This window comes from Geotrypetes seraphini, chromosome 5 (assembly GCF_902459505.1).
Source record: "Geotrypetes seraphini chromosome 5, aGeoSer1.1, whole genome shotgun sequence".
NCBI classification, from domain to species: Eukaryota; Metazoa; Chordata; class Amphibia; order Gymnophiona; family Dermophiidae; genus Geotrypetes; species Geotrypetes seraphini.
In genome coordinates this window covers 188923222-188942084 of record NC_047088.1, presented here as the reverse complement: position 1 = coordinate 188942084, position 18863 = coordinate 188923222, and the positions used below count along the sequence as shown (strand labels likewise).

At 43.2% G+C, this 18863-nt stretch overlaps 1 protein-coding gene across 4 annotated transcripts in view; it reads right to left on the bottom strand.

Moving 5' to 3' along the window:
- The window catches only part of PDE1A (phosphodiesterase 1A), a 428052-nt gene that overhangs the window by 31603 nt on the left and 377586 nt on the right, over positions 1 to 18863 (bottom strand). The window lies entirely within an intron of this gene.

Genomic DNA, 18863 nt, shown 5'->3' with positions numbered 1-18863 from the left:
CTGGAAATGTGCCCTGGTGAGACACAACCCCTAACACTCCCGCCCTGCCTACTGCCTCATGGCCAAAAAGGGGAGGCAATGGTTAGGGCACAATTTTGGTGTCCTTGTCTCCCTTTTACCCTGTGTGGCCATACAGCCCACATGCACTTTGGTACAGTTTGTAATGGTAATCAACTAGTTTACCTTCATTTTTCAGGTACTTACTATAGTGGATTACAGAAGGCATAAGGAACATTGGGAGTCTGAGTGTTAATGTTAATAAAGAGTTTGAAACAAATAGGGTTGGGGAAGAGGCTGGGTGAACTGGGGACTTTTTATATTATGCTGGACTTGGTCATATGTATGGGGAGGGGAGAGGGGGGAGGGAGGGAGGGAAAAGGCATATTTGCTAAAATCCTTTCTTTCTGTTGACACCCAGTGCCATAAAATGCAGATGTACATTGGGCGTTTGAAAACTTTATGAACAATAAACAGTTCAAACATAAATATATTTATAGAGTCATTATGATAACCACAGTGAACTAATATTGAACAAATTGAAGCTAGAGACAGAATGGGGAGCTGACACCTAGGGTGTCATGGAACGTCACAGTTCTTTTTGGTGGGGAGGGGGAACGGGCTGATGCTGAGAGTAAGGGGCATCAGTGGTCCTTTAAAAAGCCAACAGAGAGAATTACCCTTCTAGTGACATTCGCCTTGGAGTTTGACGGAGACTTAATTTTTCGCTCTTACTTCAGGCACATGAAGGACTCTTTCCAAAGAAACGCAGAAGAAAAGGAAGGATTTCTTACTATATCACCCCAGAATGGTCGCCCTAGGGGCGTTATTTCTTTTAAATTTTCCTGTTAAAGGCTGCATCTTTTTGCAAGGGAAGAATTTCTTATTCTATGAACCTAAGCAATTGCTAGAATTTATTGTAGCTAGAGAAGGGGGAGGGGTAACTATAGGTTTAAAGGCTATGTCCACAGTATAACGAACCGGCTGTCGGGGGGAGATATCATACTTTCTAATCCATCTAACTGAGATTTATATTTATTTATGTATTTGTTATATTTCATTGTTCTTGGATCTAATTTGTGGATTAAATAATTTATTTTATTTCCTTATATATATATATATATATCTACCTATATAGTCATTCTGACTCTAGGTTTCAATTTCCTATTTCCTTTGCAAGTATATTTTGCTTGTTTGTTATATTAAAGTTTCAATTAATAAAAAGTAAAAAAAAAAAAAAAAAATAGCCATCCATACAGGAATTGAGTTATGTTGGTATTTTGGAGACAGCTGAGGTAGTGGCAGCAGGAGGACGCTCATCTCTTCATACGGCACTGGCTGGCACTGAAGTACCACAGTATATGAAAAGGACAGCAATCAATCAGTTTGGAATCCCCACCACAACAAGCGGATAAAGATAAAAATGAAGTCTTGAACAAGCAGTCTTATGGAGTCTCATGCACAGAAACACCACATGTAAAACCTTTTACACCCAGTAAAATCCTGGTAGTTCAATATTGCTCTCAGTAACACACTGGAAAGCAAATTGAGAAGCTTTGCTCCTCCTCACCATAGGAGGGCTGGAAGCTAAAATTGGAGAAGTTGTTTGATAAGACTGAATATAATTGTAGAACAACCTCTGATCTCATGCGCTGAATTGGAGAGGACACAATGAATTATTGCAATGAAAAGCTTAAAATAAAAAAAAAGTTTTAGAAGCTGAAAACTATTGTGTTTGCTTTAAACGCCTTGTAATTTGGAAAACTTTGTACATTTGGAAAAAGGGCTAGCCTGGTGGCTCAGTGGCAGTTCTCCGCATTGCATCACATTAAGAATTTGGTTTAATTCCAAGCTAAGAACCTCTGTTGGGGCTGAGGATGCCATGGAGGAATTTTCATAGCCCTTTAGGGGAGAAAGCCACAGACAGATGTGCAATAGTGATATCTAATGGTTAGATTTAGAGTCCGTGATTGCAGAGCTCCAGAAGGAGCCATAGTGTGTGACCCTGGCCACAGCAATGACTGGATAAAAAGCAGTTAGAAAAGGATATAAAATAGGGAAAAATTCCTAGTTATAAGTGAGGATACTTGACCTCGTATCAAAGCCCTGGTTAGATTTAGCTGCAAGCACAGAGAAGAAAATCTGCAGAGTCATCTACATTGTTCTTGGTTTATTGACCCTTTAATTCCAAAACAACCTTCCAAAGGAACATTCTATGTTGTGGAAGACTGACCCTGCTGGTTTTGATGTGGAGATTCTTAGCTCTGTTTCCTATAGATTTTGATTGACTCTGACACTTTTATTAAAAGTATCAACAAATCTAATCTAATTTTTATTCCCTCATTTAACAGACCAGGTAGGGGTCAGGTGAGAGGTAGCCTGTTTAGAGGTACTGTCGCTTTAGCACTGGGATTGTGCCACAAAGTTTGATGATCTTAATGCAATTTCTGGGACTTTTGAGATTATCACTCATTATGGCTGGTTTTTTCTTTTGATTGCTGCAGTTGTCTGGCTCTCGCCGCATCTGGGTAGGTAGAACTGATGTTTCAGCCATCATGCTGTGGCTTTCTTCAAGGTGAGCTGAAGAAAGTCACAGCTATAGAAATAATAGTAGCAATAGTAGTAGCACGATGGCTGAAATGCCGGTTCCACCTTCCCAGACATGGCAAGACACAGACCACTGCAATAATCATGACTCCAACCACAGAAGCCTAAGAGAACAATTTTTTGTTTTGTTTTTATAGGAGAGAATCAGTCCTGGAATAATGTTAATTTACTAGCCAGTGTGATCAATATTAAAAAGATTTGTTTGGTTAACTTTAGGACTTACCCATACAAATCATGAGGATTCTCAATTTGCTTTAGCTCCCCTCCCCTACTCCAACAAACTGGTTGAATTTTGTTGGTTGGACAAGATTTAGTCTATTATACTATATACTCGAATATAAACCGGGATTTTTGGGCCCAAAAATGGGGGTCCCGGTTTATATCCGGGTCATCCCCCAGTGACCACCCAAAACCCTCCCGGACTTCCTGCAGGCCTGCCTTAGGCCGGGAAAGGAGGGATCACTCCTGTTTCCTGCCCCGGCCGACACTAATAATTACCATCTTCCTTCCTTCCTCCCTCGAGTACCTGTTCCCTGGTGGTCCAGCATGTATCCCACGCTGAAATCCTCCCGACTTTGTAAATGTAGTAACCATCGGTGCACCCAGGCCAGCACGCAGCAGCGAGTTTTTCATGCTGCCGGCTGGCCCTGAACCGCTCCTTGATAGGCTGCCATGAGAACCATGAATCCCACAATAACTTACGGCAGCCTATCAAGGAGAGGCGCAGGGCCAGCCAGCAGCATGAAAAGCTCGCTTCTGCGTGCTGGCCCAGGTGCGCCGCTGACTACTACATTTACAATCTTCGGGAGGATTTCAGCGCGAGATACAGGTTGGAAAATCAGAGAACAGGTACATGAGGGAGGGAAGGAGGGAGGGTGGTAATTATTAGTGTCTGCCGGGGCAGGAGACGGGAGGGATCTCTCCTGTCCCAGCCTACCACTAGGTGGTTTAAGTTAAGGGGAAGGGTTAATCTGCTGGCTGGGTTAGAGGGCAGAGGGGAGTATGGGACAATCAAGCCATTGTGACATCACTGATGAGGTTGGCTCTTTTTAGGGAGAAGAGGGTACAGGGAAGAAAGGTGGAACAATGTTCAGAGCCTGGCAGGGATGGGGGCTTGGTTCACAGCCTGGAAGGGAATGGGACTAAGTGCAGGGCAGGGAGGGAAGGGGGCTGGGTGCAGAACTTGGCAGGGCAAGACACTTGAATATTAAGCCGCCAACTTATATTCGAGTCAATCATTTTTCTTCCTTTTGGGGGAAAAATGGGGATCTCAACTTATATTTGGATCGACTTATATTCGAGTATATACAGTATTTTAGGAAGGACTAGGATGCATGCCATAGATAGGGGTTACACTTTAACCCAGGGGTGTCCAACCTTTTGGCTTCACTGGGCCACATTGGCCGAAAAAAATGTTTCTGGGGCTGCACAAACTTTCAAACGCTGCAGCAAGACACAGGAGTGAGCCGGCAAGATGGTAAACACCCAGGGGCAGCAGAGGAAAACACTGCATCGCCCTCGACCGGGGCCACACAAAATGCTTCACGGGGCCACATGCGGCCCTCGGGCCGCAGGTTGGACACCCCTGCTTTAACCAGTAAAAATCAATGCCATCTGGCAAAAGTTGACAGGTGGAGTAACCTTGCAGTCGTATTTGATTCCAACCTCTCATTTTCTATACACATTCAATAAGCTGCTAAGACCTGTCGCTTTTATCTCTTCAATATCACAGAAATTCACCCCTTCCTTTCTGAGCACACTACCCAGACCCTTGTCTACGCTCTTGTAACCTCATGCTTAGATTACTGCAATCTACTTCTAACTGGTCTCCCGCAGTTTCAAGATTCAAGTTTAATGGAGATTTGATTAATCGCTTAATCATAATTCTAAGTGATGTACATAATAATAAAATTACAAAATGTGGGGAACAATACAATAAATAACAAAAATCAGGTCTCTCCCCTTGCAATCTGTGCAAAACTCTGCTGCACGACTCATCTTCTACCAACCTCGCTATTCTCATGTCACCCCTCTCCTTAAGTCACTTTACTGGCTACCTATCCGCCATCACATACAATTCAAGCTCCTATTGCTGACCTACAAATGTGTTCATTCTGCTGCCCCTCAATATCTCTCCTCTCTCCTTATACACCTCCCAGAGAACTCCGTTCATCAGCTAGGCCGCTCTTAGCTTTACCCTTCTCCTCCACTGCCAATTCCAGAATTCATTTCTTTCATCTAGCTTCCCCCATTCCTGGAATAAATTACCCGATTTTGTCCATCAAGCCCCTTCCCTTACCTTGTTTAAAAGCAGACTGAAAACCCACCTTTTTTATCTAGCCTTCAATCCTTAACCCTACTCCTCTGCCCTCCAACCCAGTCAGCTGATTAACCATTCCCCTTAACTGTATCCATGACATCCTGCTTGTCTGTCTTGGCTGTTTAGTTTGTAAGCTCTGATTTCCTCTGCCGCATCTCTGATGAAGTCATCAGAGATGCAGCAGAGGAATTCAGAGCATGGGAAGGCCGCAAAGCAGCGTCTTTAGTGTGATGCGGCCACTGCTGGAGCCAGTAGGTTTGACGGTCGTCTCGCGGTGGGAGGGTCTCTGGAGTCAGCTGCACGGCGGCGATAGTGGGGGGGGGAGAGGGTTCTACTGCACAGGGGGATGGCTGGCAGGCAGGTTGGCTTTGGAGGGTGTGGGAGGGACAAAGTATGGAAGGCAGTGAGGGGGAGCAGGGAAGAGGTGCTGCTGGACCGGGGGAGCAGGGAAGAGAGACCAGGGCAGCAGGGAAGAGGTGCTGCTGGACCAGTGGAGCAGGGAAGAGGTGCTACTGGACAGGGGGAGTAGATAACAGGTGCTGCTGGACAGGGAAGCAGAGACCAGGTGCTGCTGGACAGGTGGAGCAGGGAAGAGGTGCTGTTTCACTAGGGGAGCAGGGAAGAGGTGCTGATGGCGGGGGAGGAAGAGTTCTACTGCACAGGGGGATGGCAGGCAGGCAAGCTAACTTCGGAGGGTGGGGGTGGGACAAAGTCTGGTAGGCAGTGAGGGGGAGCAGGGAAGAGGTGCTGCTGGACCAGGGGAGTAGGGAAGAGGTGCTGCTGGGCCAGGGGAGCAGGGAAGAGGTGCTGCTGGACTGGGGGAGCAGGGAAGAGGGACAGGGGGAGCATGGAAGAGGTGCTACTGCACAGGAAAATGGAAGGGGAGGAAAATGCTGCTGGTGAGAAAAGGGGGCTGGGGCTGAAAGGGAAAAGATGGGCGAAGGGGGCTGGGGGGTTAAAATGGGTTTGGAGCTGGAGATGAGGCTGAAAATAGGGGGCATGTGAGGGAAGGAGGCTTTACTAGAACCCGTTAATGTAACAGGCTTAAAAAACTAGTAATTAATAATAGTAGTAAATACCTGCCTGAAAGTTAACCACAAATGTTATCTGGTTAATATTAACCAGATCTCCTCCTACTATGTATATCTGTATCAGAGTATAGTTACCAATTAGTCTATATGTGAACTCCCCAAAGCTGTCCTGGGAATCCACCATGAATGCCCAAATTGTGCAGGATAACAATAATAATAAAAATAATAACCCACAGCAAGCTGGGTTTTCAGCATAGCCACATTGCATATGCATGAGATCAGTTTGTGTATATTGAGTATGAAATGCATAGAAATTAATTTCATGCATATGCAATGTGGCTGTCTTGGAAACCCAACTGGCTGTAGGGCCCAAAGGACAACTCTTGTATTTTTAATTGCTCAAACATTCACTAAGAATTGGTAAAGCAAAGAGTTAGTAGGGCAGTGTAAAGAGTGTGATACAAATTCAGAAGTTCAAGGAACAGCAAAGACAACCACTACTAGGGTAGCATTTTCAGATTTAAAAAAAACCCAAACCAAAATAGAATTGAACTTATAGCTCCAAAGGTGTGTGAAAACAGTGACTATCAGGCCTTTGGTAAGTTAAGAAGTGGTGGGTTGTAATACAGCTGGTCCCACTGCTCATTATAGCGTCGTCAAATTATGCTATAAAATATATTTCAGGTCTTTAATAAAGTGGATGACTTTGCTGTGTGATTTTTTTTAATTAAAGAATTCCCCTTCATTTCTCCATATGGAATGCATTGAAGAGGATGTTTGCATAGCTCTATAAGACCATTAAAAAGAACAGTCTCTCTGATTTTGGTGGATAATTTACTGGAAAGAAGAGCTTTAGTAGACAGGAATAAAGAGTTAAGCAGCAGAGAGAGGCAGCAGTCAGCACAGTGTGTGGTATCATTCATGGTTAGCAAGCATCTTTTTGCTCCATCAGGAAGTATTCAAAGTCACAAAAGCTACCTGAATGAAGATGATTCTTGCTGGAAATGGGTATCATGTGTCCGTGCTTTCCATGAACTGGTAGAAAGTGCCCTTTGATTCCCAGGGAACAAGTTGTTTCTCTTCTGATGTCATTTCTGTCAAGGAACTAATGAATTCCTGCAACAGATTGTATTACAACCTCCCTAAACACATGAAGGCTAGAAAAAGAATTGATGCTGATTGGATAACAGATATAGGCAGATTTTAAGTAGGCCGTGAGGAGAGGAATTCATATGTCTAGGTCTGGATGTTGAGAATTCCCACATCTTTTCACAAGACACTCTTCTTAACACAGAGGCTCTTGTAAAATAGGCCAGGACTGTACATGGATGTCTGTCCATGTTCAGAGAGAGCATGGATTTCAAAATACTGCACATGGTGAAACATAAAGTTTAAAACTAGTCCACATAACTATGAAAACAGATTTTTTTTTTTTTTTAATTACTGTTTCCTATCTGCCCACACACCCTTATTCTGCAGACTCAGCCTTCCTCCACATTCACTCTCTTCCTCCCTCCTTCCCACACACACAGCCTCAGTTGGCTCTCCCCAACTGTGCCATGGTGTCAGAGTCCACTTAACACCCCCTCCCCCCGACACACACATACACACAGTTCCAACTTGGCAAGGTAACTCACTCTTCACTCTGTGTCTCTCTCAAGAACCCTCCCACCCAATGTCCCCTGTCACAGGAAGACCTACCCCATCCCCTCCCCTCATTAGGGGGCCCTGATGTCTAGGGTGAGCAGGAGCAATTCACAGTAATTACTGCTGTGCATGGTTCTGGGACCACACTGGTGGCCTTGTGTAATACTGAGGGATTACAGCTAGGAATTATGGCTGCCATTTTAAAACTGGGACCATGGAGAGCAGGAGTAAAGAGTTTGCTCCTATCCATTTTACATATCATATTTTACTTGTCATCAAAGTAACAGATGTCACTAGCAATAAAAACTTAAAAAGGTAATCCCCCTTTTATCAAGCTGCTCTAGAACTTTTTAGCACAAGCCAGCAAGGTAAGTGCTCTGATGCTCTAAAGTGTGTGAATTTGTGTGAATTTCTTCTTCTTTTTTTTTTTTTTGCAGGCCCTTCCTCCTAAAATCTTCTACCTTCACTTTGATTATAATTATTAGACTTCAGAGGGTGCAATTTTCTAAGGGGTCCCCTTTTAACAAGCTACAATAAGCATTAGCACATTCTAACCACAGCTTAAAAAGGCTTATAGTAAAACATGATGTTCACATGCTACCCACGTACTAAAAAATAAATTTTATTTTTTTGGGTTGAGGTGGCATGTCTGGGGTGGAAAGTGGGTGTGTCTGCACTAATCAGCACAGACACACTACAGTGCACTAACTGATTAGCATGTGATTTGTGTGTGAGCTTTTTCCGCCTAAAAAATATGACAGGGCCCACAAGCTAATAGCAACATAAGTGCATGACTATTAATGTCAAAAATAGCAAATCAACCATTTTCTGGCTGCAACAAAAGTGATCTGTGCAGAGAAGACTCACGTAAGGGCATGCTAAAACCACTTTTTGCGACAGCTTTATTCAAGGGCAACTAAAATTTTCCTATACCAGTTTTGCATACAGAAAAAGCCTTTTATAAAATTGCTTATGTGTGCACTCCTACAAGATCACATATATTTACATGCACCATTTCCCAATGTGTACATAGAACAAATGTTAAAGAGTATGCACTATCGCCCGGATTAGCATTGAAATTCTGATGCGGATCCAAAAGGCATGCACAACTAAATTGATTAATGAACCATTAACTATCAAATAATTGGTTTTAGCAATCAATTATTGACATTAATTTGGATTTGCACACTATCTGCTTGCGCTCTATTCTATAACATTGGGGCCTAAATCCTATAGTGTTCAATTTAAAGAGGGGCATGGCCAGGGGAGGGGCATAGGCGGGTCAGGGGCATCCAGAAAACTTGTGTGCAGTGTTATGGAATGCACTGTTTAAGTGCTGAAATGCCATGAGTTGGGTGCTGAAATGTACACTACACGTTTCAAATTGCCATAAATACTGGCACTCATCTTTAGGCATGAGAATTGGCTCTACATGTTATTCTTTAAAGGGCACTCATCCTGGATCGCCAATTTTTTAAGATTAATTTATGGAATTCCCCTATATGCAAAGAGAAAGCACTCATTGAAAAATATACATTATCAGCTGGATTCTATATAGGTCAATCAAAGCTGGGCGTGCAATTCTACACACAGACCTGTGCATAAAATGATTAGCTAATTAAGTGATACCAATCAATTATTGGTATTAAGAAGCACTCAATTGACAGTTAAGCATGGATCTACCTTACACCCTATCCTATAACATGTGCGTAAATTTTGCAGCACACAACACCAAAGGGAGGTTTGGCCATGGGAAGGCAATAGGCGGGTCAGCATTGTTTCCAGAAATTAGGCATGATGTTATAGAATGCCTGCTTTTATGCATCTAACTGCCATCAGTTGTGTGAACATTTAAACTAGCCTTTGGCAGGCATAGATGTTCACGCCCAAAGCTAAGGTCAAAATGCGTACTAGGCTAGTACAGTGGTACCTTGGATTATGAGCATAATCCGTTCCAGGAGCATGCTCATAATCCAAAATGCTCGTTTATCAAAGCGAGTTTCCCCATAGGAAATAATGGAAACTCGCTTTGATAGGTTCCCACCCTCCACCCCCCCCCCCCTGAGGCCAGCAGCGCTGTTCCCCCCCTACGAGAACCAGCATTGCTCTCCCCAAAGGCCCCCCCCCGTGAACCGGCACCCTCCCCCCGCGATCCGTTACCCCCTGCCGCCATCGGGCACCCCCCTGCCGCCATCGGCACATGCGCACATGCTCAAGGCCCAGAACAGGAGGCAGATCTTCAGGCACCGGCAGGACATGCTGGTGCCGGTGCCAGTGCAGAGGCTACACTGAAGTAAGAATTGTGTTCGGGTGGGTTGGGGGACCTCAGGTCATGGCAGGGGGGGTGCCCGATGGCGGCGGGGGGGTGCCCAATGGCGGTGTTGGGGGTGCCTGATGGCAGCGGGGGGTCCGGATCGCAGGGGGGGAGGGTGCCGGTTCGCGGGGGGGGGGGGGGTCGCTCGCAAATCGAGGCATGCTCGATTTCCGAGGCGCCGATTTTGCAAATGTTTTGCTCGTCTTGCAAAACACTCGCAAACCGGTGCACTCGTAAACCGAGGTACCACTGTATTTTAAAAATGTCATTCCACACAGAGTGCCTTTTACAGAATTCTAGCTTAGTGTGTATTATTCAGTGCCTATCTTTCAGCACCATGTACAGAATCTAGCCCCATATGTAAGCATTCTCAGAGGGATAGTTTGAGCAGTATAAATAAAGAGTTACAATATACATGCTATTTTATATGTAGAAAACGTGTAGAATATGTTCACACAGCTGTGAAGCAGGTATTAATATGTGTGTCAGCATTTGTGTGGTGAATCTTTGGAATTGTTTTCCATTAAATATTGATCTTGCTCCTACTTATATTAGCTTTTGGAAGTTATTGCAACACTGAGGCCCAAATTCTGTAACCAGCTGATACTGCAAAAGAAATCTACTGTAGAGGCATTTAATTTTTGAAAGGGTGACTATGATAAAATGAGGAAAAAGGTTAAAAAGAAGCTACAAGGATCAGTTGCAAAGGTTAGGACTGTAAAACAGGCATGGATGTTATTTAAAAATATCATCTTGGAAGCCCAGACTAAACTAAACTAAACTAAACTAAATCTTGGATTTATATACCGCATCATCTCCACTGATGGAGCTCGGCACGGTTTACATGGTTAGGGAAGGAACGGAAATCCAATGGAATTATATAAGTAAGAGAGGAGAGAGGTTTAGGTGTAAGAATGCCAGGAACGGGACGGGGTTACGTTTTGGAGAAGAGCCAGGTCTTCAGACGATTACGGAATGGTAGAAGTGGACTCAAATTGCGGAGAGGGGAAGGGAGACTGTTCCAGAGCTGAGCAATTCTAAAAGGGAGGGAAGAGCCAAGTTTACCAACAAGGGAGATGCCTTTTAGGGAGGGGTAGGATAGTTTTAATTTTTGCGAGGATCTAGTGGAGGTTGGATTTGAGGAATTCCAGGATAGCGGGATAAAAGGAGGGAGGATACCATGGAGGATCTTGAAGGTTAGACAGGCACATTTAAAGTGGACCCTGGAAATAACGGGAAGCCAGTGGAGTTTGGATAGGAGCGGTGAGACATGATCAAACTTACTTTTTGAGAAGATAAGTTTAGCCGCGGTGTTCTGTATTAGTTGGAGTCTGTGAATGCTTTTCTTTGTTACGCTAAGGTAAATGGAATTGCAATAGTCCAATCTGGAAAGGATAATGGATTGTACGAGGACGGCAAAGTGTTTTTGGTGGAAGCAGGACCTCGCTTTCCTCAGCATGTGAAGGCTGCAAAAACATTTTTTTATCAGGGAGTTGAGGTGGTCATTGAAGGATAATGATGAATCTATGGTGATGCCCAGAACTTTGCTAGAGAACTCCAGCTGTAGAGAGGAACCTGTGGGCAGTGGGATTGAGGTGGGTAATTGATCAAGTTTGGGGCCAGATGTATTCCATGTGTCAGCAAAGGTAGAAATAAGAGGAAATGAGAGATAACATGGTTAAAAGGTGAAATGAAAGAGGCTATTAGAGCCATGAAAACATCCTTTAAAGAATGGAAAAAGGATTCAAATGAAGAAAATAAGAAGAGACACAAGCACTGGCTTGTTAGATGCAAAGCATTGATAAAGAAAGCTAAGAAAGAATATGAAGAGAAATTTGCAAAAGAGGCAAAAACTCAACAATTTTTTTAGGTACATCAGAATCAGAAAACCTATGAGAGAATCTGTGGGACCGTTGGATAATCAAGGAGCAAAAGGGGCGCTCAGGGAGGATAAGGCCATAACGGAGAGACTGAATAAATTCTTTGCTTCAGTCTTTATGGAAGAAGATGTAAGAGATCAACCTAAACCGGAAATGGTTTTCAAGGGTGTTGATGCAGAGAAACTGAAAGAAATCTTCGTGAATCTGGAAGATGTACTAAGCCAAATTGACAAGTTATAAAGTGGTAAATCACCTGGACCAGATGGTATATATCCCAGGGTACTAAAAGAACTAAAACATGAAATTACTGACTTGCTGTTAGAGATCTGTAACCTATTGCTAAAATCATCTGTAGTACCTGAAGATTGGAGGGTGGCCAATGTCATGCCGATTTTTAAAAAGGGTTCCAGGGGAGATCCGGGAAATTACAGACCGGTAAGCCTGACTTCACTGCTGGACAAAATGGTGGAAATGATTATAAAAAATCATTTAAATAATAAAATTGTGGAACATGTAGACAAACATGATTTAATGAGACAGAGTTAGCATGGGCTCAGCCGAGGGAGATCTTGCCTCACCAATTTGCTTGACTTCTTTGAAGGAGTGGATAAAGGTGAGCCGATTGATGTATCTAGATTTTTTAGAAAGCTTTTCACAAAGTTCCTCATGAGAGGCTCCTGAGAAAATTTAAGAGTCATGGTATAGGTGGCAAAGTTCAGTTCTGGATTAGGAATTTGTTTTTTGATAGAAAACAGAGGATAGGGTCAAATGGTAATTTTTCTCAATGGAGGAGAGTATACAGTGGAGTGCTGCAGGGATCTATACTGTTCCCTCTAAGCTGAGCAGGAGTCCTCCACCCACAGTCTCACCAATAGAGGGTGCTGTTTTACTGTCACATTCTTTCACCGGTGCTATTTAACGTATTTATAAATGACAAGTGGGGTAATTAAATTTGCAGAAGACACTAAACTGTTCACAGTTGTTAAAACGCATGCAGATTGTAAAAAATTGCAGGCAGACCTTAGAAAATTGGAAGACTGGGCATCCGAATGGCTGATGAAATTTAATGTGGACAAATACAAAGTGATGCACATTGAGAAGAATAACCAAAATCACAGTTACTGGATGCTAGAGACCACCTTGGGAGTTAGCGTCCAAGAAAGGAATCTGGGTATCAATGTAAACAATACGATGAAACCTTCCGTCCAATTTATGGCGGCGGCCAAAAAAGCAAACAAGATGCTAGGAATTATTTTTTAAAAGATGGTTTACAAGACTAAGAATGTTATAATGCTTCTGTATCGCTCCATGGTGCGACCTCACCTGGATAATTGTATTCAATTATTGTCTCCTTATCTCAAGAAAGATATAGCGGCACTAGAAAAAGGTTCAAAGAAGAGCGGCCAAGATGATAAAGTGGATGGAACTCCTCTTGTATGAGGAAGGATTACAAAGGTTAGGGCATGGAAAAGAGATGGCTGAGGGGAGATATGATTGAAGTCTACAAAATCATGAGTGGAGTAGAATGGATATAATTGGATTGATTTTTCACTCCGTCAAAAATTACAAGGACTAGGGGACACTCGATGAAGTTACAGGGAAATAGTTAAGCTCTGGAACGCATTGCCAGAGACTGAGTTAAGAGAGATAGTGTAGCTGGTTTTAAGAAGGGTTTGGACAATTTCCTGGAGGAAAAGTTATTGAGAAAGACATGGAGAAAGCCACTGCTTGCCCTGGATCAGTAGCATGGAGTATTGCTACTATGGGTTTGGCCAGTTACTAGGGACCTGGATTGGCCACCATGAGAATTGGCTACTAGGCATGAAAGACCGCTGGTCTGACTCTGTAAGGCTATTCTTATGTTCTTATCAAAGCCTCTTTTAAACCCCACTAAGCTAATTGAATTCACCACATTCTTTGGCAATGAATTCCAAAGTTTAATTACATGTTACCAGTATGCTTTAACTTTTAGGAACACTATCCCACCAGTGCTCCTCCCCTGGCCAAGCACCCGTTTGAGATTCACGCATTAGAACTGACGTGCATCACTTTATAGAATGTGTCTACCACGGGCTAGATTCACAAAACAAACTGATCGTGTACCGATCGGTTTGCGACCCCTTTACTATCAAATTTCCCTCCGGCCTGATTCACTTTCCTCTCCTGCGATCTGCTTCCAATCCGTGCATGCAAATGAGGTGAAACGCATGCATAGTAGGCTGGGGCGTGATTCACAACACCAAATTTCAGATCCGACTGGGCTGGCCGATCACCTGAAGAAGTGATTGCTGGGGAACAGTCGAAAACGTCTTTCCGACTGGAAGCCCTGCTCTTTGCCCTGCAATCTTTCATTCCTGCTCACCCCGAATGCCGCCCTGCTCTGCCCTGCTTCTTATCTCCTGCTGCTCGCCCTGCATGCCGCCCTGCTCTGCCTCGATCTTTCCTAAATCTCTCCTGCCACATCGCTGTTTTCCTGCCCTTCCCCACCCTGCAAGCCCATGGCTCGTAGGGCTAAATATTAACAAAAAAAAGTTTTAAGTTAAAAAAAAAGGTCGCATCTCGGACGGGCATGCGCAAACCATCTACAGATGGTTTGTGCATGCGCCCAGATCACACAACAGCCATCCGTGCAGGCAGATAGAGGCAGTTCTCCGATCACCCCCATCTGCATATTTTTCATTCCTGAATTCGTCGGACCTGCCCGGATCAGGTCCAATCGTGCAGGTTAGTGAATGTGGGCTCACGTTGTGCATGTAACTTCTAATTAGTGCCAATTATGAGGTGTTAACTGCCATTTTATTGGCACTAATTGGTCTTCTTAAACAATTAAGTTGTATGTGCAAATTGTCTGTGTGCACTGATTTGTGCGCACAGTGCATGGTGCTATACACAGAATTTGGGGGTTAACGTCTACATGCCATAGTGCGCAGTTACATGGGTGGGTCAGAGGCACAACTGCCAAGTTTAGGTGCTAGCATTTACACCAGTCTTTGACATGATGTAAGTGCTTGGGCTTAAAGTTAGGTGCATGCTGTGAGCCTGCCGGTGCCGGGTTTTGCAACTGGTTCCCGACCAGGGCTCAGCAAACATCCATAACGTGCCTTCAAAAGAGGTTGAAGGTCCTGCTGGTTCTTATGAGTGAAACAGAAAAAATGTCAGGAACAATAAAGCTTTTTAACAAAACTGAGTCCAACTTTATTTCCCCAAATAGCAAATTGCCACAATTTGGGCTACGAATTCAAAAACAAACATAAACAGAAAATTTGGGCTTACAAAAAATACAGCCCACACCTTTCTTGCAGGTAAGTTCAAAATGGTTCTATTGTAGCCTTGCCCTGTCAGTCCCACAGTCAAAGAAGGGAAAATAAGGCTACCGGAACACCCAGCCTTTACACTGGTTATTCCCAATGGTTTTTAAACACTGTTAGAATGTGCTGCCCAGGCCTGGTCTTTAACAGGCCTTCCCCAGCCAACTTAACAAACAGCTGGTGGGGGAGGGGAGTAGTTGAATCCACTTATTTAAAGCTTGCCAAAAATTGGCCCCACAATCTCACCCTGAGGATCTTACGTGGATTCTCCCCACTACTATCTCCTTCCACCCGGACAGTCACAAAGTCACATCCAAACAGAGAAAAAGGCAAAAGTCAAAATGTTCAAGAAAAAAAAAACACTTTTTCCACTGTCTCAGGCAATAAGGCACACCTGCAGCCGTGAACCTAACACTGCTCATGCTGCCTGCACTCGCCTGGTGCTTCCAGACAGCCCCCAAAGAAAACCAGATTCAAAAGCAAACAAAAACAGCAAAAAAGTCCAACTTAGCTTTGATCCATGTAGCTTTCCTCTGGTTCCAGGGAAGTATCCATGAGTTCTATGGTGTCCTGGCTGGCTGGCTGGTTGACCTCAGGGACAGGGGCTGCATCCACCATCTCAATGTCCTGACTTTTCTGAGACTCAGGAGGCCAGTCCTTAGAACCTCCTTCCTGGGCTGTCCCAGGGTAGACTGACCTAGTTCTCCTCAATTCTGCCTCTAAAGCATTGAGGCGACCACGCCCTGTCCTGAAAGGGGGAAGGACGACCTGTTGCTTCTGCTGAGTTTTCTGATTAGCCTTAATTGGGCCCAGCAGTTGTGCCTTAGCTGTGCTGGGATCCTGCCTCTTAGGCTGTTCTTTTTTGTAAGGCACCTCCCGCTGCTCCAGGCTGTTCTCACCCTCATCTTCCCCTCCCCAGGATTCTGTAACCTGATGGTTTGATAGGAACTCTGACCCTATCTGTTTGTCTGAGTTTAGCCTGTCCCTCTGATTAGCCCTTTTTAGGGTAAGGTTTGGATTTGGAGGAGATAGACCTGACACAACCCTAGTCTTAAGGCTAGGGTTGTGACAATGCATGCTGACATTCTCTATTCTATAATAGCAATATTATATGCAATTGCCACTTATAGTCTTGATTCATAGCGCCCATATTTGTCTTGCCTAATTTTTGGTGCATTTTCTTGAATCTCCCCCACGTCTAGGCAGAGTATAATTTTACATACACAACTTAAATCATCACAATTAAAACATAACACAAAACAGAATAAGGTTTGTTATGTTAATCAGCTCTCTGCATGAGCTATAATTGGTGCTATTGTTAAAATTCTTTCACTACAGCAATCAGTCTGAAAAAGTACAGGACAGATTGCTACTTCCATTTTCAACCAATGAAGAAAAGCTCAACACAATGTATTAGAATGAAATAGACAAGTTTAATATTTCTGTTTTCCCTATGGCCATTGACAAAACTTTGCAGACACTATATTTGAGGTCTTCCTTACTTGTGTTCAGTGTATTTTTGGCTTGCTTAATGTATAGAAGCCCCTAGAGAAGACAATGAGTATTTTTCATCAAATAAAGGTCAAAGGTGATAAAGAAAGGTCACCATGATGGGCAAGATTATTCTGTTAATGGTAGAGATGAAATGATGGTCTTAATGGGGTCATGTGAGTCAGATCATTCACAGGGGATTTTGTAACTAAAGACCACCTGGCTTAAAACATCATACAAGTACTGGAAACCAAACATTTGGTAACAGGAGCTTATTTCTCAATAATATTTATCATCACCGTTGCCTCTATAACTGTTATGTAATTTTCTTTCAGAGTTCTTATTTGGGAAAATGTTTGAGTTTCTGAAGAAAACCTAAATCTGTCTTTCTTTGGAACCATGTGGCTTTCTTAAGATCCTTTAGGCCTCTATCTCAACTAAAACAAGAGCCAGTATCTAGCACAATGAGACATTCTTTACAGCTACCTATGGATTTTTCTTTTATTTGATATACCTTCTCATGTCATTTTTAGTCATTAATAGATGCTAGCCCACAAACTGAAACTGAACTCAGATAAAACAAAATTTCTACTACTTGAAAAGGACAAAACTCCATCCATAACAGAATTAGAAATAAACGTCACTAAATACACCATACAGCCCTCTCTCAAAATCCTTGGAGTGTCGATAGATAGATGCTGCACAATGCAGATTCAAATCAACAAAACCACTCAAAAAGCATTTTTCACCATGCGCAACTTACGAAAAATAAGAAAATACTTCGACAAAGATCACTACAGGATCATAGTCCAATCCCTTGTCCTAGGACTAGTGGACTATTGCAATATCCTCTACCTACCACGTCCCACATACTTGATAAACCAACTACAGACCATTCAAAATACAGCCCTCAGACTGATATATTGACTCGGAAAATTTGACCATATCACCAATGCCTACCTAGACTCACACTGGCTATCGATACTGTCTATTATTCAAAGCAATAAACGGAACTGCACCCACCTACCTAAACAACCATCTAAATCGTAACTGCACATCCAGACTAAGAAGAACCCAGACCCCATTCTCCTACCCGCCACTCAAGGGAACTCAGCGCAAGAAGATATACGACGGCCTCCTTGCGACGCAGGCAGCGAAGCTGGACCCCTCTATCTCCAACCTGCTGACAACTACAAGTGACTTTAAATCATTTCGAAAAGAAACCAAAACTCTGCTATTCAAAAAATCTATACAGCCTTCTCTACCCTCTACTAATATACCAAATGACTCTATCAAGTATCTACCCTAAACTGCTTGTTCTCTACTAGTAAACCTCAATCCTCCTCTTTGCCTATACTATGGGACTGTCCCCTAAATTGTAACTCCCCATCGCCTCTACTATGTATTCGTTCCTTAAATTGTAACTTCCTGGAAATGTCCAGCTATCTTCTACTGTAATCCGCTTAGAACTGCAAGGTACAGGCGGAATAGAAGTCACTAATGTAATGTAATTGTTTTGATAGTCCTTGTTTGGGGCCTTCCAGAACTCTGCAGCTTGAGCCCTGACTATCTATAAAGAGCCACCAACATTTAGGCACTTAGAGGCACCTATTAGGAGCCTATTTAAAAGAAATTAGGGGCAACAAAACCCACCCAAAACCTACTGCATTGCCATATACTGTAGGTGACACCTGTAACCATAAGGGCTATTGGGTAGTAGACATATAGGTAGGTATAGTATGTTTTGGGGGAGTTTTGGAGGGCTCACCATACAATAAATGGAGGTTATGGTGAAATATGTACATGACATCCTTTATGTGAAGTTCACAGCAGTGCCCCCTAAGGTGTCTCATTGCCCTGTTGGCATGTCTGTGTAGTCAGTTCATTAAGATGCTGGTCCCTTCCACATCCAAATGGGCATGACTTGGCTGTTTTTGCATTTGAAAATGGCCCAAAAAGTTACACATCCTAAGGGCCAAGACATCTAAATAGGTCATTTAAAAAAAAAATGTGGACGTCTTCGTCTTGAAAATGATGTTTTCCAGCCCTAACTTTTAAATGTCTTGTGGAAAGCGTCCAAAGTTGAACTTAGACACACTATTGAAAATGCCCCTGTATGGTTCCATCTCAATTAGATTATGTAAATTCTTTTTATTCTGGAATTTCATAAAAGTTACTGAAAAAATGCAACATTTGCAAAAAATAGCAATAAGATTAATTTTTGGAAAACCATGGTATTGAACATGAGACTCCACTGGCTTCCAGTAA